The sequence below is a fragment of the Phalangium opilio genome, unplaced genomic scaffold (assembly GCF_054372755.1).
Source record: "Phalangium opilio isolate 3A_F unplaced genomic scaffold, DU_Popi_V2 ptg000077l_1, whole genome shotgun sequence".
Lineage (NCBI taxonomy): Eukaryota > Metazoa > Arthropoda > Arachnida > Opiliones > Phalangiidae > Phalangium > Phalangium opilio.
The window spans coordinates 4,945,115-4,969,776 of NW_028324185.1; the positions used below are offsets into that span (position 1 = coordinate 4,945,115).

The 24,662-nt window shown below is 36.1% G+C and overlaps 1 long non-coding RNA gene across 1 annotated transcript; it reads right to left on the reverse strand.

Moving 5' to 3' along the window:
* Positions 1 to 974: 974 nt before the first annotated feature.
* LOC149657018 (uncharacterized) lies at positions 975 to 2,137 on the reverse strand. The gene is made up of 3 exons (XR_016370037.1): positions 1,816 to 2,137; positions 1,523 to 1,609; positions 975 to 1,465 (listed from the first exon to the last, which is right to left on the reverse strand). It is a non-coding gene; the product is annotated as an uncharacterized LOC149657018 (long non-coding RNA).
* Positions 2,138 to 24,662: the final 22,525 nt, after the last annotated feature.

Below are 24,662 nucleotides of genomic sequence, written 5' to 3' on the forward strand. Positions count from 1 at the left end.
TAACGATGAGCCCTAGCCTGAGCTCAGTCCCGTTATTTAAATAATCAAATTTGAGCCCGACTTGAGATTTCTTTAGAAAGTGAAAATTTCGTGAGCCCGAGCCGGACTACTCTTTATATTCAAGAGGTGGGGGTTACTGGTCCTTGGGACAACTTTATCAATTGCAAATCTACAGAACCAAAGCAGGGACCAGTTTATTATTTTGAACACTAGAGAGGGGGTCACTGGTCCCAAGGGCTAGTTTAAAAAATACTCTTACATCCCAGACTGCCAGTACAAACCCTACTAATACCTATTCGTAGGCAACGAGCACGGGGAAACTTTAGGAGAATAAAAAGGCCCTTAACACTCTCAAAAATATTGACCAATTACGTCTGAATTGGGCCAAAATATCTTTTCTAGGCCCAAATTGCGGCTCTGTCAACGAACGGAGGTTAATTTTAGGCCTGTGCGAATACTCGAATGAAGGCGAGTACTCGATCGAGTACTCGACTCGAGACTCAAAAAATCCAAATTTTAGGACTTGAAAACTATTTCGAGTCCTTAAAAATCTTCACAATTGGACTCGAGAAGGACTCAAACAGAGACTTGACGCCTTATCAAGTCCAAAAATATTTACTTTGCGACCCGGAATTTTAAGTAGAGCGATTTAAAGTTTAGAATAGACAGGTGATTGGACAAAAATTTTACTTCAGCTAAAGGAGTTAAAGCAAACCAGGACCAAAAGTTAAAATTGTTGTTTCTGCGCGTCACTTTCGTCGTGAGATTTATACTTTGCGAGTAGAATTTATCCTTATTAGAAATGAATTTATTATAATTCTTGTATTTTTAATTATGTAAAATTAAACTAAATAAATTAAATTAAAGTTAGTATTAAAGAATTAATTTAATAGGACTCGAGTGGGACTTGATATAATTTATCAGGACTCGACACTGGACTTGAAACCTACTTTTGAAGCTGACTTAAGGACTCGAGGACTCGATACCAATTAAAAGACCCGACTCGAGATTCTATAAGAGCTTTTTTTAAGGACTCGAGACTCGACTCGAACCCCAAAAAACTGGACTCGCACAGGCCTAGTTAATTTTGTATGGAAAGCAGTTCTAATATCAAAAGCGGATCAATGTAATAAGCCTCCTCGTTGGTATACTTCATTGAGAAACGTCGTCTGCTTATATTTCGACCCCACCCACAAATCTTATAGCGCCTTCTATTGGTCAAAAATGTCGATATCATTCTCATCTCTATTTTCTGGACCAGTCAAATAATTCGGTAATAATAAGTACAAAGGAGGGTTCGTAATGTCATTAATACCAAATTAAGAGTGAAAGGAAAGGAATGGGGGGGGGCTACTTACCCAATCCGTCAATTCCTCGCTACTAAAATATTCTTCAGCGGGAACAGCGGCGTTGGCGTGACTTTGCGCGGGCGTACCCGAAGACGATACCACGGAACTGTTGGGTACTACAAGTAAAGAAGAACTTGAGGTCGGAGGTGTGCTCTGTTTGGGCATTCTACTACCATCGCTTCCTGGCCCCCCCCCGATCCACCCCCGCTTTTACGGTGCAGCAATGGACTTTTCTTGCGTTTCATCCTCTCTTAGTTCAGCTTAAAAGAACACTCGCAATCATAATCACTTTAATGTAGAAATACTTAAAGGTCAAATAGAGTAATGGCACCTACTTGCCTTTGACTGAATCAAGCTCTATGGGTAGTTAACATGGAGTGCCACTACTCTATAGTCCTAATGGTAGTTTATTAACCAAATTAATGTAGAACACTTAATGATAAAATTTTTAATAAAGAAGTCTTACCCTAATAATTCTTATTCCCGAATGATGTGTTATTAATTATAAATTAACACAGCTTATAATCATTAAGCCTTGGTTCTTTTCCTTGCCCATTGGAAAAGATGAGTAAGTGGAGGAATATGAGCTATTTATATCTCACTTTGAAACTGTACGAATAACAATAATAAAACTTAGCTCCATGTTTAAAATTGTAACAAAATTATAACAGCGCTATTTAAAACCACAAAACCTACAGTTAAACTTTAGGAGTATCATTTACAAGTCAAGGATTACGTTTACCCAGCTTCGCCAGCCTTTCACGGCAAACGGGAGAACTCTATATTACACCAAAATTCCAAACACATTCTCCAATTATACCAAAATCTAAGAAATAGGAGTAATCATCCTAAACGTCGTCTGCTAAAATATTCTAAATGACTTCGAGCTTCGGCTACGGCTTTTCGGGGTAAAATCAATGAGATAGATATTATTTTCCGCTTCGCAATATTTTCAATTTTAAAATATAAAAATTTAAACTCTTCAAGAGAAATCTTTTCAGATATCCAAGCATTTGAATCTCCTAGAATCAAATGTTAGTTGAAAGTAAAACCAGTACCAAGCTAGTATCCCTTAAACCCTTCTAAGTGACAACTACTATTGAGGACAAAATACTTGGTAAATATTGCTGAAAAATATTTTGGGAAAATGAAATTTTGGTGAAAAAAAGTAAGATAAGAATTTTTTAAAATAATCTAGCTTAATTACCAGTCGTCGGTAATCTACCTTAATTACCAGTCGTCGGTAATCTAGCTTAATTACCAGTCGTCGGTAATCTAGCTTAATTACCATTCGTCTGTAATCTAGCTTAATTGCCAGCCGTCGTTAATCTAGCTTAATTGCCAGCCGTCGTTAATCTAGCTTAATTACCAGCCGTCGGTAATCTAGCTTAATTACCAGCCGTCGGTAATCTAGCTTAATTACCAGTCGTCGGTAATCTAGCTTAATTACCCTTAATTGGTAATCTAGATTAATTACCCTTAATTGGTATCTAGATTAATTACCCTTAATTGGTAATCTAGATTAATTACCCTTAATTGGTATCTAGATTAATTACCCTTAATTGGTAATCTAGATTAATTACCCTTAATTGGTAATCTAGATTAATTACCCTTAATTGGTAATCTAGATTAATTACCCTTAATTGGTAATCTAGATTAATTACCCTTAATTGGTAATCTAGATTAATTACCCTTAATTGGTAATCTAGATTAATTACCCTTAATTGGTAATCTAGATTAATTACCCTTAATTGGTAATCTAGATTAATTACCCTTAATTGGTAATCTAGATTAATTACCCTTAATTGGCAATCTAGATTCATTACCCTTAATTGGCAATCTAGATTAATTACCCTTAATTGGTAATCTAGATTAATTACCCTTAATTGGTAATCTAGATTAATTACCCTTAATTGGTAATCTAGATTAATTACCCTTAATTGGTAATCTAGATTAATTACCCTTAATTGGCAATCTAGATTAATTACCCTTAATTGGTAATCTAGATTAATTACCCTTAATTGGTAATCTAGATTAATTACCCTTAATTGGTAATCTAGATTAATTACCCTTAATTGGTAATCTAGATTAATTACCCTTAATTGGTAATCTAGATTAATTACCCTTAATTGGTAATCTAGATTAATTACCCTTAATTGGTAATCTAGATTAATTACCCTTAATTGGTAATCTAGATTAATTACCCTTAATTGGTAATCTAGATTAATTACCCTTAATTGGTAATCTAGATTAATTACCCTTAATTGGTAATCTAGATTAATTACCCTTAATTGGTAATCTAGATTAATTACCCTTAATTGGTAATCTAGATTAATTACCCTTAATTGGTAATCTAGATTAATTACCCTTAATTGGTAATCTAGATTAATTACCCTTAATTGGTAATCTAGATTAATTACCCTTAATTGGTAATCTAGATTAATTACCCTTAATTGGTAATCTAGATTAATTACCCTTAATTGGTAATCTAGATTAATTACCCTTAATTGGTAATCTAGATTAATTACCCTTAATTGGTAATCTAGATTAATTACCCTTAATTGGTAATCTAGATTAATTACCCTTAATTGGTAATCTAGATTAATTACCCTTAATTGGTAATCTAGATTAATTACCCTTAATTGGTAATCTAGATTAATTACCCTTAATTGGTAATCTAGATTAATTACCCTTAATTGGTAATCTAGATTAATTACCCTTAATTGGTAATCTAGATTAATTACCCTTAATTGGTAATCTAGATTAATTACCCTTAATTGGTAATCTAGATTAATTACCCTTAATTGGTAATCTAGATTAATTACCCTTAATTGGTAATCTAGATTAATTACCCTTAATTGGTAATTTAATTAGTAACCCTTAATTCGTAATCTAGTTTAATAACCTCTGATTGGTAGTCTAGTTTAATTACTTAAATTCGTAATCTAGTTTATTTATCTTTAATTGGGAGTCTAGTTTAATTATCTTTTATTGGTAATCCAGAATAATTAGCAGGGAAAAGTTAAAATGTCCATTAAGCTAGTTTGAATTTGACTATATCCGCGACAATTTAGACCCGTGTGTTTTGTTGGCGCCGCGGTAGCGGCCGCGTCAACGTCACTGCAGCAATATTAAAGCCGTCTTATCTCACTATCGATAGGCCATTCCAACCAAAAGGCAATAAGAAGAAACAATCGGATTATTATGAGGCAACTATACGTTAAAAAAGGCCAACAGTGGTCTCGCTGATATTTCCTAATAAAACAGTGTATAAATGCTAAAATATCGCAGATTGGGGTAGTTTTTAAAATTTAAAATTAAACATACTTAAAATTAATTTTTCTCAAAAACCTTAAAAATGGTCCTAGAAAAAGGTTTAAATTTTGATATAAAACCGTTCCCAAACGTAACAAACGAATATTTCATTTCAAAAGGGTGGCGACAAAATGGCCAAATTTGAAAAAAACTCCATGTTATTTCTATGGGAAAATTTAACTTTTTCACCAAAAGGGCTGATTAATTTTATGGAAATGAAAACCACCCTTAGCAACTTTATTTTTTATAAAATAAACTAATGAGTGGATCTTCTTGAAATTTTAACCACATATTGAGGGCCCGAATTGTAGTTCTGTGGAATTTTTTTAAAGCAGTTAATACAATACAAAAAAAGTTATATCCAATCAAAAAACCATCCTTATACATTAAAGTCAGTATGAGGTCTTATCTAAGAGAGCTACCACTCTCCTAGAATTTGAAAAGTGATGGCAGTGTCATAAGTGATCCAAAGGATATTTCGAAGGAACTGTGCAAAATTTTCTCAACAAAGGCTGAAGGTAAATCTGACCTGTCATTTGCTTTAAACCCCAGAAATAAAATTCAGCAAGAGCTCTCATTAATCGAGATCTCACCACAGGATGTGTCGAACGCTTTCGCTTTTAAACTTAAGCCAAAATTAACATGTGGAATTGATGGAATACCAAATTTCATTATCAAAGGCTGCCCGCATTCACTAATCCCACTTATTATCTTCATCACAAATATGTCCATTAAATGCGGCATATACCCCGACGCGTGGAAATATTCTCTCGTTTCACCAATACTTAAAAAAGGTTGCAGATCCGATCCCCAAATCTATCGCTCTATATTGTTGCTATGCTCCTTAAGCCTAGTCTTCGACTACATTATGAATAAGAAACTCTACGCCTGGTTCCTCCAAACCTGCCAGTTCAAAAGCATGGGTTCCTGAAAGTGAAAAGCGTAGAAACCAACCTGTTAACCTTCTGCAACTCTGTGACACCCGTAATTTAGAGCAAAGGGCAGGTTGACTCAATCTATATTGACATGTCAAAAACCTTTGAGCGAGTCTCACATCAAATACTTTTAGAAAAATTATCCTACTATGGCTTAAAAAAAATGTGCTAAATGGTTCAAAAGTTATTTATCCGTAAGGAAGCACCATAAAAGTTAAGAAAATGATCTCATCGATATCTTATGACGTTACCTGTGGTGCACCTCTAGGTTCTTCAATTGGCCCTCTCTTATTCAATATCTACTCCGCCGATCATCCCGATGTGCTTAAAAACGGATATTTTGGAATTTGCAGATGATACTAAATTAAGTAAATTGATTATATCGGACAAGAACTGCGAAGAATTACAGGCTGACCTGATCATTTACTATTGGTGCAACAAGAATAACATGTCGATAAATGAATCAAAAACAGTCATTTCATATACCAGAAAATTAAGCAATAAACTTGCTTTCGACTACAAAATCAATAAAAATCACTTCAACGTCAAGACCCTGTAGTTGACCTAGGAGTAACCTTCGACTACCGTTTCTTATTTGCTGAACATATTTGTAAGACTGTCTACTACCAAAAAAATTTTCAATTGCTTACTTAGCATCGCTAAAAATTTAATTCGAGGTACTGTTTTCAAACTTTGTATAAATCTCTAATTAAATCACGGTTAATGTATTGCTCCATCATTTATAAAAATTGTAGTAAATAAAATCTTCATAAATTAGAAAAAGTTCAAAACCATTTACCTATTATAAGTATCGCTACTTTTCTAAAGCCATTCCCTTTAATTATGAATCCTATCTCTGTCAACTAAAATGAGAAAACCTGTCTTGCGCCACTGACAAAAACGACATATTATATCTAAACGAGCTTCTATTGTTCAAAATTAATTGTCCCGAACTAGTTTCATACATCAAATATAATTGTCAAACCCAAAGTTTCGGGAAAAAAGGATATTCAGTGTTAAAAACTTTAAAAGTTCCCCATTATGACGAATATTTGACACATTCAATAAACTTAACAAAGATCTGCTTTTTCCCAACGATAAATTATCTGCGAAAAATTTAAAGAAACTATTTTTCAACGAATGATTTAATATATACAGGGTGTTTCTGATAAGCATGTCATAAATTAAAGGGTGTGTTCTTTGGGTCAAACTAAGTGAAAAGTGTCAAAGAACATGGGGTCTACAACGCTTAGTTTCGGAGGTACGGGCCCCCAAACATTGATCCCCAAAACGTGAAAAATGTCACAAATGTGGAGTAAGAAATATCGGCTTGCTCATCTTGTTTAGACACTTCCAATACCCTCCCATCTTAGAATTCTAATGAGCCATTTTCTAGCAGAAGCGTATTATTAAATGTAGAAGCGTGCAAGGACTGGTTAATTAAAGTTGTTTCAAAGTGACAAACAAAGAAGAGTTTCCAGTTAACGTATCATTTATTCGTACATGTACAAATTTAGCAGCAGTCTCAGAGGTATTGTTCAAAATGCCCGCCATTAACATTAATGCAAACATGTGCCCGTCTAACGAACGATTCTTGGACATGTTGAAAGATGCCTGGTGTGTTTCGGATTGTTTCACACCCTTCCAGTATTCGTTGTCTCAAGTCGTCCACATCACGGACTTCACTCTTGTACACCAAGTCCTTCATATGACCCCAAAGGTAGAAATCACACGCATTCAAATCGGAAGATCTCGCCAACCACGGAACTGGTTCTCCTCGTCCAATCCACCTCAAAGGAAATGTAGCGTCGAGATGTTTTTGAACCATACGGCTGAAGTGTGGTGGTGCCTCGTCGTGCATAAACCACATGTCACGTAGCAATTCTAACGGTATGTCCTCAAGTAGTTGCGGTAAAATCTCTCTTAAAAACTCGAGATATGCCTCTTCATTTAGTCTGGGTGGTAGAAATTGAGGCCCTAATAAATGTGAGCCGACAATTCTGCACCACACAAACTAAATTGAATTTGGTGACTCCTAACAGTTGTTACATGTGGGCTTATCTGACGCCATTCATGGTCATTGTGATGGCCTTCAAATCTAGCCCTAAACAATAGGCGTCTAAGATAATCTGCATGGTTAAGAGCTTGCACTTTCTGAATACTCCTCCTTCTGCAAACCATCTCTAAGAAAATGTCGCATAAGCCAGAACGTAAAACCATCAAAAACAAAAAGATTTTACTCGGATCGTAAAAATTGCGGTCGGTTGGTATAAAGTGCGATGCGGTTGTTCACAAAGTCACAGAGTCGCTTAAACCCTCGGTAGTGACATAATGGCGTACACTTATGAAGAATAAGCGGTTATGCATCTTATGTATCTTATCTATGGAGGCACGGAGACAATATCAGGAACAATTTCCGCAACGTCGCGTACCGGATAGACGAACATTCGAGGCTGTTGACCGGCGCTTAAGGGACACGGGTCAACTACAACCACGAAATGATCGGGAACGAGATCTTCAAGAAGGCATCGAGGACATCGACCAAGACGTTCTCACCATGTTCGAGTATGACCCATCAACTAATACCAGACAAGTTGGACGACAGTTAGGCGTCAATCACATCTTAGTATGGAGAATTCTAAAAGTGCATCAGTTTCACCCGTATAACATTCTCAAGGTGCAAGCACTTAACCCTGCAGATTATCCTAGACGTCTAGACTTTTGCTGGTGGTTTGTGGCTAGAGTTAAAAATCATCTATTCTCACGCGCTCTTTTAGTTACCGATGAGGCATCTTTCTCCCGTGAGGATATTTTGAACTATCACAATGACCATGAATGGCGTCAGATAAACCCACATGCAACAACTGTTAGGAGTCACCAAGTTCAATTTAGTTTAAATGTGTGGTGAGTAATTGTCGGCTCACATTTATTTGGGCCTCATTTTCTACCACCCAGACTAAATGGCGAGGCATATCTCGAGTTTTTAAGAGAGACTTCACCGTAACTACTTGAGGACATACCGTTAGCATCGCTACGTGGCATGTGGTTCAGAGACCTGCACGGGCCGAAAAACCAACTATGTACTCGGACTCGGGCCGGGTTTCGGCCTTATTCAAAATGCTAAACCGGGCTGGGCTTGGGTCGGGCCTGAAAAACTTTTAGAATTCTCCATACTAAGATGTATGCTCTACGCCCATCGTTCCTAGCTCTCCCTTGTCTCTGGTTCTGATCATTTTGATTAGTTTTACTATAACAGTCTCTTGCATAATGCCCTATTCTTCCGCATTTAAAACAACGATAATCTCGGGACTTGTCTTGCGACCGATGCCTGGATTGGCTTCTATTATGGTTGTAGGTCCTAGCATTATTATTATTATATCGTCCTCGCTTGTCGATTTTTGCCGCAGTAAACCCTATTTGACTATCGCCATGTACTTCCCTACGTTGCCTATCATGTTCGGATATTAGTAATTCCTTAACATTTTCAGGTGTTAATTTCTTATCATCTCAGTGATACGCTAATGCAGATATTTGACTATATTGTGGCGGTAACTTGTGAAGCATTTGGAAGGCTATCTCCTTTTTCGAAATAGTTAAGCCTGCATCTTCTAATTCTTCCGCTAGACTAACTATGGTCGCTAAACACGCCGCCATGGAATCCGTTCCATTATGCCAACAACTTATAAAGTCCGATCTCAAATCAGCCATTCTAGCCTTACATTTGGGTTTATAAATTTTCTGTAATGTTATTATCAAGCGCAAGCGATACCTTTGATAATGCCTTACGGGATTTTCTTTTATAAGTTGCTATGTCTTCGGGATCTGCCGTAGCAGCCGGTTCAATTAAAGTGCCATCCACTACATCCCATAAGTCAAAATCCAAGAGTGCCATACGCATGTCAAATTTCCATAAATCATAATTTGAATCATTGAGTTTCTTTAATGAGAATGTCCCACTCTGTTCGTCGTGGTCAGACATATTGATTATTCTTTCATACGTGTATGACTCTTCTTTATTATTAAGCCTTGGTCTATCTTTACATAACTTCACTTGACTATATCGTTATAAGCCTTGGTCTATTCTTCTTCATACATTTCACCAACATTTTGTCTTACTCACCAATTACCCAGTTCAATAGTCCTTTGTTCCTTGTTGTTTGTTTCAAAGACTCCACTTGACTATTCCTGTTGGCAACCACGCTCTGCTACCATGTTGAAATTTAAATCGTGAATCAGTTGCCAAAACAAGAACTCGCAATTGTGCTTATTAAAATAGTTAATTTATTAGTCGAATTCTATATTTCCCTGGGTTAAACTTATTAATTTGTATATTACATAGAATAGAATCATGTTTAGTTAATTTAACATGTTAACATCTTGAGACCGGTATACGAACTGACTCATTTAGCCAAAAAATGCTTATCAGAAAGCTTATCACTACATCGCAAAAAGAGGGGAACATAAAAAACCTTATCAGTTTATGTCCTTTAGTGACGTCACTATTTAAATATCTAATAAAAAAACTGACTTATTTCAACATGTTTGTTAATAAACCTCTCCAGAATCTCTCGGCATGGTCAAATTTTCCAAACTCCGATTCTCATATATTTTTTTCTTTTCTTTAAAGAGATACTTCTAATTAAGAGAAAAAAGACGTTCCAGCTTGTAAAATTTTCTTTCAACGCGGAGAAAATGCTATAGCCGCCTATAATTATTTAACAAAACAAAACATACAAGGATATAAAGGCAAAAAGACTGAATTTTCCCTTCTTTAATTATTTTTTATTTAACTATCACATGTTTAAATCTAACAATATTAACCTAACATTTTAGTTTTATTGATTTTACTCTTGAAAATTCGCTGTTTTAAATTTGAACAATGTTTGTAAAATTCGCCGTTTTAAATTTGAACAATGTTTTTAAAATTCGCCGTTTTAAATTTGAACAATGTTTGTAAAATTCGATCCATAAAGGATGGGTGGGTTATCCTTTCAGCGGGTGTACCCGGGCGGGTACGGGTAGGGTTTTTAGTCTTGCGGGTTTGGGTGGGTAATTTCACAATGGGCTAAATTATGCGGGCGGGTACTGGCATATTCGTGGTGACGGGTGCCCAACTCTATCCCCGACAGTATATAATAAAAAGGTCGTAAAAAATAAAATATCAAAATTATCTAAAACACTAGAGGCCTCAGCGATCTGGTGGCATAGTGGATAAGGCCTTAAGCATTGGAGTGAACTATCCTCAAGAACATCGAGCACCGCAGAACGCCGGCAGAGTTCCAAAGAGCCTGTTTGAATCACTCTAATGTCAAAACTTCTGTTTTACAATAGGAAGCGGGTGGATCACTATCCAAGTATATGCTTTTCAACGTATCCTGTTTTGCTCCCAAATTCGGACGACCGTCGGTTTATGTACGCCCAGCAGCCTGCACCATTCTTCTAAAAGGGACTCCAATCCAGTACTAAAAGACTTAACTACGATCGAAACATTCATATCGAAGGAATTGTTTCCGGATCTCGCAGTCAAGCCAACTTTAAATTGGAGCCCAAATTTCCCGTCGTCCAAATTAAAAAAATAAAATTAAAAAATAGAAAAAATTTAAGAATCACCAACGGGAAACCACACACCCGGACTTTTTTACCCGCGGATCTCGATTACGCGACGCCCCGCAGTGTCAGTAAATTAAACGAACTTTCAACTAGCCTCAAGAACTTTGCGCACCGCAGAACGCCCGCAGAGTTCCAAAGAGCCTGTTTGAATCACTCTAATCTCAAAATTTCTGTATTACAATAGGTTAGTACCACCTTTTTTCCCTCTTACTGTAGTTTAAGCGAACTCTGCCTGGCCGCGCACAACATTTCTGATAAGCATACATGAGAACCCGCCAGAAAACTAACTCTAACTCAAGTGTACCCCCGAAAATGCACAATGATGATACAAGCGTAATTTTGAATGAACTTAAAACCATCTCTTGCAAAATAGATGACATTTAATGCGACTTAAAATCAATTCGTACTGACTTATCCAATACCCAAAAGAAAGTTGACCAAATAGAAAATAACCAAACCCGTATCGAAACTATCCTAAATAAAGTCCAATTCGAAATCCAAGATATTGCCCCACTTAAAATAAGAGTTACCGAACTTGAAGATGACCTAGTAGATATAAGGAAGCAATCAGGATCAGATGCTGAGAGAACCCGTATGCGCATAGACAATCTCGAGGTCACAATTAGGCGGAAAAACTTGGTTATCAGAGGTCTCAAAGACAGCGAGACCGAATCACGCGACCAACTATGCAAAACCGTTAACAACCTGCTCAATAACAAAACTCGAGGTTGAGGTGTTCGTGACACCTGACGAAGTGTTTCGCAGAGGCCGTTTTTTTAACGGCCAAGATAGGAAAATTATTTATCAGGCCAAATCGTACGACCAAAAAATGCAAATCCTAGAAAAAATCCCCAAACTCCATGGTTCACAAATCTACATCGAGCACGACTATACGCCAAACCAACTCCATGCACGCTATAAACTACGACAGTATGCCAGAACGCGCAAACCAAAACCACATAAATGGATAGCAACAAATATGATAGAAATTGGAGGTAGTGCCTTCAAATACGACTTTGTGCAAGATAAAATTATAAAAACTAAATAACTGAAATCGCCGCTATAATTTATACTATCTTTCATTACTTTTGTTCTTAAATTTTGAATAATCTTTCAACCTAGCTCCAATAAAACTATGTTAAATATCTTATACAGTAATATCCGTAGCGCACGCGCAAACTTTGCCCATCTTCAGGCCACATACAAAACCATCTCCAATATTGATATTGACATTTATGCCCTTTCTGAAACATGGTTCATTGGAGACAATTATGAGTATTACCCTAATTTCAAATTCGCAGGCCATAACATAGACTATGAGATACGTGATGTGGGCTGCGTACTTTCACCAGTAATGGATACCTTTACCATACAAGTTGCCAACGCCTTCTTAAGTGTAGTTTATAGACCCGAGGGAAACTTTGACAATTTTTTAGTCGAATTCGAAACTTTGATTAATGCCCTTGGCTCCCCCGGCAATACAAAAATTGTTATAGGTGACTTTAACGTGGACCTACTCGATAAAAACTCAAAGTCAACACGCCTCCTCGACCTAACCCAATGCTATGGTCTCGCCCAATCCGTTTCATCACCAACTAGATCTAGTAACTTTACTGGTACTTTGCTCGATCATTGTTATTCGACCCTAGCAGTAGACCTTATTGTTTTAAGCGACTATGACGTGTCAGATCATTATCCTCTACTTCTCCAATTCAGATTACCTTTACACAAAAATGATGAAATTAAAATCACAAACCTCTCTGACCGCAATATATCCAACTTTCTAACTGAGGTAGCCCAAACAAATTGGGACTTAATTAACAACGCAGACAGCATCGACAACGCATTTGACGAATTTCTTGGAAAAATAACCCGCATATATAATAAAAACTTCCCCAAAATTGTCGTATTCGAAGGAACCTCACACAATTGGATTATTAGCAACATCAAACAAGCAATTAAAATTAAAGATTAACTTCGTAAGTTGGTCTTAAGGAAACCTACCGCGGCAAACAAAGAACTCTATCGGCAAGCTCGTAACCATTGCAATAATCTCACACGTAATGCCAGACTAGCATATTTTAAATATTCCCTTCAACAAACGCAAAATAACCCCAAAAAAACGTGGAAAACTATTAACTGCCTCCTTGGAAGGGAAAACAAAAATCCAAACCCAAATATTGATGCCACTCATAACACTTTCAACATGTTTTTTAATCCCGACCATCAGGATCTCCCAAATAAAGACAACTACAACCTAAACTTGGATGGTGTCTTTGTATCCCCAACTCATTATTTTTACATGGCATCAACGAAAATGAAGTACTACTCATAATTAAAGCCCTCAAACCCAACTCTACTCCAGGCTTTGACGGAATCTCACCTAAAATCATCAAAATTGCAGCCCTTTTCCTAATTAAACCACTAACCGATCTTATAAACCTCTCCTTCACAAGTGGGAAATACCCAGAATGTCTTAAGAGATCGATTATAACCCCCATCTTTAAAAAAGGTGAACGCAATGAGCCATCTAGTTACCGCCCTATAAGTGTTCTATCTGTATTTGCTACCATCTTTGACAAAGCATTTTACATAAGATTATTATCATTCTCCAATAAATATAATATGATCAACAAAAATCAATACGGATTCAGAGAGAAAAGTAGCGTAGAATCGGCCCTAGCAGAAGTGTACAAAAAATCCTAAATTGGCTAGACAAAAGCGAACACTCCTTGGGAGTGTTTTTAGACCTTAAGAAGGCCTTTGATCGCGTCCATATCAAACGCCTGATTGAAAAATTAAGTAGAATGGGCATCACTAACAGGAAACTGTGTAAGATAGATAAATGGCTTAAAGATAACTTTTTAGAGGTCAATGTCGAAAAAACCGTGTACATGATCTTCTCTAATAGAAACAAACCCAGAACACCCACGGGAAAGGTCCTACTTGGCAGAACACTATTAATGAAGTAGAAACCTATAAATATCTAGGTTTAACATTCGATCCACATCTACAATGGTCTGCACATACAGAGCTAACAATAAGAAAGCTCACCTACACTACTCACCTACTTAACAGAGTTAAAAATATCTTAAGTAAAACTCTTCGGGTTCAGCTATATCAATCACTATTTCACTGTCACCTGACCCATTGCACAACAAAACAAAGTCTAGACAGAATCTTCTAAATTCAAAAAAGAGCCATCCGAATAACCGTCCTAAAACCATACCTTGAGCACACTACCCTGATTTTCGAAGCTCTAAATATCCCCAACATATACGAAGTAATCGACAACTGTTCGCTTGTATTTATATTCAAATCTCTAACACTTAACCTCCATAACCCCTTCGTCTACAGCGCCCTGTCGAAATACTTTACCCGCAAACCTAACATACTGGACTGCCCCTTCGCCCGCTCTTCCCTCAAACTGAACTATATATATTGTCGTGGAGTTAATTTATTTAACGAACTATCCCCATCTAGTACATTGAGTATCATAGAATTTAAGAAATTAGCACGAACGTTCGTTCACACCAAATTCACATTAATGAAACCTTAAAATATAATATTAATAAATAACGTTATCTATATATGTATAAAAAGATGTTGTAAAGCATACACCAATAAAACATGTAAAAACCTCCTGGCTTAAAAGTCGTTCAACGACTTAGCCATGTCCCAACAAACAAATTTTGTATATGTTTGGAATAAACTATTATTATTATTATTACTCCAAGTTTTTGTTCCAAGTAGTAATCGGCGCGGCTTCGACGCGCTTCATTTGGAAAGCGGCCAATAAATCTTTCGGTGGTTGAACGTTCACCGGATGAATAGAGTAGTGATCGTAAAGATCATTGGCTTCACCCTCAGAAAGTTTTCACAACAAAGCCTCGGACTGTGTTAAAATTTTGTAGGCGTCGCCTGGTGCCTGATTTTCACCCTGAACGCCCATGTTTGAAGCGTTCTGGTCAGCTTGCACGTCGTGACTACTATCTGCTGGTCCTTCCGTTGGAACCGCGGGAGAAGCACGTGTCATTACATCAGAGGCATCGTTTAAGAACGCAAGTGGATCAGTGACGCTCAATAATTCACCGGGAGTAGATGAATTTTCATTTCCTTCACTATCTTGCGTCCCACAAATATAATCCTCATTCATTGTCGAAATATCAATGTCGTTGTACAAAGGATTAATTTTTTTTAGAACGCTGAAAGCTTTCAAGACTTTTTCGAGGCAAACAACCTGTTGCCAAACTTTTTTCTTCGCAGTGGGAACGCCATTCACCAAAATATGAAGTTCGTGATTTTTCGGCAACTTCTTGGGAATCATCATCAAATTTTTCTCCATCAGTATTGGCAGATAAATTACCCTGCCCTTCAACGCTTTAACCGTTCCGAATTGCATATAGGAATTGGTTTTAGTGCGTAATCGCACCACAGTGCGGAAAGGCTTCACAAGCTGAGTTAAAACATTCTCGAACATGTTTAAATTGGTGACATCTGGCGAAGGATTGTCAACCGCCAAGTTGTTGAGAAAACATCTAACGGGAACTTTTCCCTTTCCTAAATCCGTAGCGTAGTATCGACATAGATGCATGTCTGCTTCTCTTGCGTCCGAATTATTAATTATCCAGCCAGCTCTTAAAATCAGGTAGACCTCGTTATCAAAAACAGCACTGTTTACCAGTTTTCAACCGCTCTTAAGTCAGATTTTTTTCAACAATCTAAAGCAGCAGTCGCAAGGAGTATCGTGAAACTCGTTGGTATTTAGCGCCGCCCGAGCGAATTGACTTTCGTAACGACTCAAGATTTCACTTTCACCGAGAGTCGGTCTTGGAGCGTTCACGCTTCCTATGGAAGCATTGTTTTGTTCTTTGTTTAAATTTTTCCCCAGTGCGGCAAGGATTTTTCTCGATTCCGCCATGACATCCGTGAGTAGAGATGTGAAATTACCGTAATTTTTAAAAACGGTAATTTACCGGGTAAATTACTGATAAATTACCGGTAAATTACCGATTGAAATTTTGGGAAAACAAAAATTACCGTTCAGTCAGTAATTTTTGGTAATTTATATTTTCCTGTGCTTACAATGCATTACTTCAAACAAAGTTTAATTGTGAGCACTATCTGACTCCTTTACACGTATTTGCGGCTTTTGCTACAAGACGAAAGCCGTGGCCTTTCTATTCTGATTTCTAATTAAAGAATTATTAAAAGACTGATTTTTAGCGCAACTTTGTAAGTACTCACTAGCGAATAGCGCCTGGTGAGTCATTTTGGAAGTAAAAACAGAAATAATTGATCATTTAAGTTTAAAATGAACATTTAATGCGTACTAAAAGTGTTTCGTAATTTACCACGGTAATTTACCGCCGTAATTTACCGGTAAATTACCATTGTAAAATTACCGTAAGATATAAAACGGTAATTTACGCGGTATTTGGTAAATTACCGACTCACATCTCTATCCGTGAGTGAATCGTACTCACCAGTTTCAATTTCAGATGAAATTTTTGTCAAAGCGTTGATCAAGGCCTTTACGTGATAAATATTATTCAGAATACATTTTATTCTAGAATGAGGAGCCAGTTCAGCAAATGACTTTGACAGCAGTACGCGGTGTGTCCTAAGAATGGAACTATTCTTGCGACGATTTCCGTACCGTCTGGTGTCATAGATACGTTGCATTTAGAGCAAAATTGGTTTCTTAAATCTGAGCCAAAAATTTTAGTCAAAGATTTTCCATTCGCATTCGCAACCGTGTTTACGAAAGCTAGTACTTTCGAAATGGCTTGATTTCCCACATAACAAATGTCGCTGCATTCCCAATAAACGGTTTTCGGTTTAGTTTCCATAAGACCACCTTCATTAATCACGAAATTAGCTTTCGGATTCTTCTCCACAGTTTCCACAATGTTGAAAAGACTCGTATCAGCTCCAAACTCATTAACTTGGAAGACTGGTTCAATGTCACCAGCTGTGCTATTGTTTTTTATGTCAACAAAATTTCCCATTTCGTCAACAAACAATTCTTTAGATGAATTACTAGCACGGTCTCTCAGCACCTTTCGTACAAGACCATCAGAATCTAATTGGAAAATTTTGCAGTAACGTGACTCGTCGTCATTTTTCAATATTTTTCCATTATTTCCAATTACATAATAGGTGATTTCGTGGAAATATGCTTCTTTCAGGCTATTGTGAAGCCTTTTCCCACCCACTACTTTCTCTAAACTGTCTTGATTAACAGACCCAATTTTTTTCATTTTCTCAGCAATATCTTTATATTCACTAAACACCCCTGATAGGTTGGCGTGGTATGCCGAATACATTTGTCTTTTCAAATGTAATATTCTACCAGCTAACAATTGGCATTTTAGCTTGTGAGAGACAGATTTGGTGGATCTGTTTCTAGTCTCAGCGTCAACAGACTTCGATACCGCTAATCTTTCAGTTAAACGTGTGACTAGAAAACGTTTGTAGCTTTCAGCCATTAATTTCTGGTTTTTCGTTTTGAAAATCCCTGGATTCAAGAGCTTCTTCACAAAACCCATTTTACCCTTCTGAATTCGTTTCTTATTAGTTTTTTTTTATTTTTTGTACGCACATTAATGCCGCCACCTGGCGGCATAGTTTTCGTATGTACTTTCACTTTCTCAAGCAGAGATTTACGCAACACTTAGTTTTTCGCATTCTTACCTTGAAAGTACGCATTGTTTTTCAAATAGTATTTTTTGCAGTATATCTTGTTAGCGTGACTCCTCTTCTAAGTTTTACTCTGTAGTTGCAATTTTAACTTTTCTTGCGCTCTCCTTTTTTGCATTGCTTGACGCAACTTTTTTCCCTTAACTGCTTCAGTTGTAACCATTGTTATTATTCGTAAAAAGGTGCAACACAGTCTGTATTTTTGAAACAGATCTTAATTGCACACAGCGTGTATTTTTAAAGAACACCTTTGGTAGCAATAAAGCGTTGCACAAAGAAGTCGTTGGACCCCAAAGAAATCCAATAAAGCGTTGCTCAAAGGACACTTTGAACCCACAAAGATGTCCAATCGAGTGTTGCGCCAAGAACACTTTGGACCCACAAAAATGTCCAATCGAGTGTTGCGCCAAGAACACTTTGGACCCACAAAAATGTCCAATCGAGTGTTGCGCAAAGAACACTTTGGACCCACAAAGAATTAAAATTATATACACTCTTATATAAAAAAAGCATACAGTAAAATGAAGTAGAAAGTATTAGGCTTAACGTGAATGGAAAAAAGAAAAATTAGAAAGGTGAAAAACAGAGAAATAATTTAATAAATACCCTGTAAAGAAATCAAACGAATTAAACTAAATAACCCTCAAAAGATTATTTAGAAATAATAATTAGTAGCAGCCGAAATAATAGGTACCAAAACCCAAGAATCACCCTAATTTCCCGAAAAATTAATTTTAGGCGCACTCTGGCTGGCTGTAGGAATAGGTCAACGGATGGAGCCACTGAATTTTTTTAATAGCAGGGTTGGAAATAGGGAAATGATGTGTCCAGTGACCCCCTTCCCCCTCCGTTTGACTACAAAATTCATAAGACATTGTCCACTAGAATGGGCAAAGATAGTTTCGTATTTTCCTAGTCAAGTTTCGGAAAATTGAACAGTCACAATGTCCAGTGACCCCCTCAGTTATTTAAAAAATAATGCAAAAAATTGAACCATGTCCCGTGTCCACTCCTGTGCTTATTACCGGCCCTGATACGCATAGTTTTTAGCCGTTAGAAATTTCCATCTGGCACGATGCTCACGAATGCCAATTCTTTTTCTTTCGACTCTTCAAGGAAGCCGTCAAGGAGGAAAAAGAGTGAGTTCTTTGCTAAAATATATTAAGGATATTTATATATAAATGTTTCTTTAAACTAAGGTATATATTTAACGACTTGAAGAATTATTTATATGAACAAGGCATAGGCCTATTTTAAAAATAAATTTTTTGAACACTTATTGACGTGAAATTGTAATTTTTTTTTAAATTCCTTGTAAACGAACAAAGGCTATGGATAGATGTACAATCCGCGGTCGAACCGTCGCGGTGCCCGTGGCGGTCGTGGGGGCAGGGTAGGAAAACGGGGCTCAAGGCGGCCCCGAATTTGCTACAATTGAAGGAAGGAAGGACATATTAAACGTAAATGCCCTCTCCTCAAAAGTATGGGATAAATTTTTAAAAGCAGTTAACAATTCAGTTGAACAGTATTATCTATAAGTGGTTTTGCATTTATATTTTTATTACAATATAAATACTATTTCTATTGTAATAAAAATATTTATTAAATAGTCAGTTGTATGGTATTGTCAAGAAGTGATAAACTCTTAAAGGAAGTTTTCTATTTATTTTTTTTGTATCGGAAAAGTTCTTACAATACAACGACGCTGTTAGGGAATGTTTGTACGACAATGTTTGTAAGTGGTCAGCTTTCCTAAAACGGTTTTCTTTTTTATACTTCTGCCTTTTCATTAATGTGCAAAAAGATTTGAGTTATAAATTTAGATAATTGTTAGAGCAATTGTATGGCTTACCAAGTAACAGGCAGATAGATAGTCTAATTTCAATAAAGATAGTTAATAGCCTTGATAGTTATTACCTCTATTCTTGGAAGGGCAAGGAAGCGCCCCAAGGTGAAGAGAAGAGTGAGGGGGCGCCATCGCAAGCGTCCCAAGGTGAAGAGAAGGGTGAGGGGGTACCATCGCAAGTGCCCCAAATGGATGAAGGGCCGGCCACTCTGGTGACGGTTTATTTTTTTTGTAAGCATTATAAATAATTAACCTAGTTAGAAATGAAGTGATCAATTATGTTAAACCGGGGCACAGTAGAAATGCAAAATTTTTAACGTTAGACTTGAATTTCATAAAAGCATTCCAAAATTTAGGAACAAATATAATTACGAAATATAGTTGCTTAAGCATAAGGAAGGTACATTGGCACCCTATAAATATGACCAAAATATTCCTCCAGAATAGGCAAGGTTTGGTTAAGGTTAAAATGTATTATTATGAGTTAAGTCTCATTGGTTCCTCTCTTTGCAAAAACAAATTGGTGGGTAGTAGATTAGCCAGCATGGTATGGGTGCCAATGAAGGGACCTGTTGCTTGAATGCACGCGAAAATTCAAATTTTAAACTAGTCTTATAATTTAGGTGTAAGAAGTTTTTCTACTATTTTCCTGTGTTCCAATAACATTCTTCTTAGAATATAATTTTCTCTTCTTGTTTTATGCATCATCATTCATCTCTTTTCTTTTTAAATTGAAATTATTATTTATTTATTTATGTAAGTCACATATCTTCAATGCCATTAAAATGTTCCATAGATAATTATTTTTTATTATTCATTCCTATTTTATTTAATCATTTAAATTTTATCTATTTTGACAATTTTATTGTACATTTAAATTTCACTAAGCATTGATTCATTGCAACTTCATGAAGCATGCCAATTTTATTATTCTTGAAACATGCCAATTTTATTATTCTTGAAGCATGACAATTTTTTATTCTATGATGCATGCCAATTTTTTATTCTATGAAGCATGCCAATTTTTTTATTCTATGAAGCATGCCAATTTTATTCATTTAAATTTGATTAAGCATCCAGATTTTATTATTTTTTAAATTTGATTATAAGCCTCCAAATTTTATTATTTTTTTTAAATTTGATTATAAGCATCCAAATTTTATTATTTATTTAAATTCGATTAAACATCCCAATTTTATTATTTAAATTTTATTACGCATTAAAATTTTCTAATTTGTACGACAACCACCCAGACTAATCAGCGTACACCCTGGACTTTTGACTGTACTAAAGTGATTACTTTCTATTTTTAATTCATTAACATTTTAATAATCGTTGCAATTTTATGTAGTAATTCCACATTAATCATAGTCAATGTATTATATAATAAACTATTTAATCAAATGTAATGTGTTTCTAATCATTGTTTAGAACGTAAACTGACAATAGCCTTGATATTGAACACCTTAATTTTTGAGGATATATCATGTTTTACTAGCTGCGAGATACTTGAATATATTATATAACGCTGTGTGTTGTGAAGGAACTAGGAAATCCATCATGAACGTAATAGTTAATTTCCAAGCAGCAATGTGTTTTAAAATAAGTTTATCATAAGAGGCATAAAAAACTTATGGTTTTACTAGTGTTAAAATTAATCTACTTCCAATTAAGGAGTTAAAAAATAAAAATCAATCTATTTAACTAAAAAAAATATCTACTTGGTTCGATGAAACCGAGTGAAAAACTGGGAACAAAACCAGTCTACGTAGAGTTTGCAAGTTCTCTTCACGCTAGTTAAACATATTTTGTCAAAATTTCAATAACCCCAATCCAGGATTCCCTTAAAACTACGTAAAGAATTGAAATAGTTTTAAGTAATATTGACTTAGTCTGTTTGATATTTTCCTGAGAAACTTCTTAAGCACAATATAGTCAGCGCTACCCTTAGAAAAGCACAGAGACAAACCAGGAATGCCTATACTTTAAACATTTTTTTGTTAAAATTGACTTACGTTTTGTTTGATAACTCCAATAGTTTCAAAATCTTGTATTTAGTATAAACCAAAATTAATTTAAAATAATCTACTTATAAACTTCTTTAAAAGAACGGTACACTGGAGAACCAGAGCTACATTCGTATCTTCAAAATTATAAAAAATATGGTAGACATCTGATGAACAGCAATGGTTAATCATGTTTATTATACAGTCCTTTGATTTAAAAAATAAGCCATGTAAAATATTGTTCAATAAAATAATAAGATATACTGACCTATCATTATTATATTCACACTAACATTTAATGAATGTACGATTCATCGCTCAGATAATTACTGTTTCCACTAAGTAGATTTAGGAACAGCTTATTAAAATACCCAAGCTCCCAAAGATAAATTATTGTCATAAATTATTAATCTACCAGTAAGATTGTTCATTTATTTATTCTAATAATGCTGGGAAAGGCGGGTTATTATTGCAGCAGAATAATCTACAGGCTACAGCGGGGCCTGGCTTTGATTGTTGTTTTGGCCAAGGCTTATTATAAATATAAAACCATTTTTAGTACTGTTCCAGGCAAAACTAATATAATCGAGAACTATATCGATGTGGGTGACAGTCTTCCGATTTCCAGTGCCCCCTATCGTTTTTCACCGGCTAAACGCCGTATTTTAGATGGAATAATCGACGATATGTTGAACCAAGATATAATTGAACCTTGTTGTGGTCCGTGGGCTAGTCCCACTATTTTAATACCCAAAGTCCCAAAACAAGGCGAATCAGGGCTACCTACGAATGACGAATGGCGAATGTGCGTCGATTATGGGAAGCTCAATGCGGTCTCTCGCAAGGATGCTTATCCGCTTCCTAGAATCGACGACATTTCAGAATCTATACGCAAGCCAAATTTTATCACTACTTTGGATATGCGCAGCGGTTATTGGCAGTTGGGGCTTCACGAAGCCCACCGTGATTTAGCGGTCTTTTAACTCACCGCGGTCTTTTTAGACCAAAAGTATTAATGTTTGGATTGACTAACGTCCCTGCGACATTCCAAAGGATGGTGAATAATTTATTTTTAGACCTATCGTCCTTGGGCGTTTGCGCGTATTTAGACGAACTCATTATCGCTTCAACCGATTTCGCCACTAACCTTCGCACGTTGGAACAAGTTTTTAATCGTCTCATGAAAGCAGGTCTATCGGTCAAAGCGTCAAAAACGCAATATTGTAAACGAAAATCTAAGATTTTAGGTCATATCGTCTCTTTTGAAGGCCTTATGGTTGACCCTGATAAGACAGAGACAATGAGAAATTATCCAACCCCGAAGAATGTGCGCTAACCCCGAAGAATGTGCGCCAACTTCGAAGATTTCTCGGAATAGGCGGTTTATTAGGAATTTTTCTAAATTATCTAGTCCCCTAAATGCACAGTTACATAATGATATTAAGTGGCATTGGACAACATCACAAGAAAACGCATTTACCACCATCAAAGAGAAATTGTGTTCGGCTCCAATTTTAAGCTACCCCGATTACAACCATCCGTTCGTCATACATACTGACGCTAGTAATTCTGGTGTTGGAGCTGTTTTAAGCCAAACTATTGGAGGCAAAAAGCATGTAATTCAGTATGCGAGTAAAGACTTAAGTGACGCTGAAAAGATATATTCCACAACAGAACGCGAGATTTTAGCGTTAATATTTGCCATTGTAAAGTTTAGACCTTATGTCGAAGGGACAAGGTTTGACGTGCATACCGTCCACAGTGCCATACGTTGGCTCCATCAGGCCCCGGATCCAACCGGAAAATTTTCCCGGTGGAAAACCCGGCTTCAAGCCTTTGATTTCAATGTTATTCACGTGCCCGGTAAAGAAAACCCGGTAGCAGACGCTCTGTCCCGAATTTCGGGAAAAGATAGCAATATAGAGAGTGAGGAGGAAAATAACTATGTGACGACGGGAGAAATTCTCGCATTAACTGCCAATATTCAAATGTAGCCAATTGTTTATGATCAGGAGAAAATAACCCTAGGATTCTAAAAACGATTTTAAATTTTTATGAATAACAGTATGAGTAGACCCGCTGTCTACTAAAGCTAAACACGGAGTTTGACCTAAAAATATATACAGGGTGTTTCTGGAAAGTCTGGCATAAATTAGCAGGCATGTTCCTTGGGTCAAAAGTAGTCCGAAAGGTCCTATGACGTTTTGGAGTAAAGCGCTCCGTTGCGACGTTATGGGCTCTCAAAAGTAGGCCAAAAAACAAAGTGATTTTGCAGAATTATAGCACTAGTATTGGGGTTTTGACACAATTGTTTTCGATTATTGAGCATAAGGCAATGATCGAAATAAGTTCAAACCTAGTGGAAGACAATGAACGTGTTAAACGACCAAAAGCGTTAATCCCTTTGTTTTTATTAATGATTGTAATTAAAGGTAAGGAAAGTAGCTCAGATATCGGTTACTTGTTTGTTCAGATGTACTGGTAACTGACCAGTCTTTTATTCTTTATTTCAATTAGACACATTACTTTTACAATAATTCGAATGAACCCCTTAAATTTTACAATAATTCGAGTGAACCCCTTAAGTTTTACAATAATTCGAATGAATCCCTTAAATTTTACAATAATTCGAGTGAACCCCTTAAGTTTTACAATAATTCGAATGAACCCCTTAAATTTTACAATAATTCGAATGAACCCCTTAAATTTTACAATAAATGGAATCAATTCCATTAATTTTACAATAAATGGAATCAATTCCATTAATTTTACAATAATTTGAATCAATTCCATTAATTTTACAATAATTTGAATCAATTCCATTAATTTTACAATAATTCGAATCGAACCCATTACTTTTACAATAATTCGAATCGAACCCCATTACCTTTACAATAAT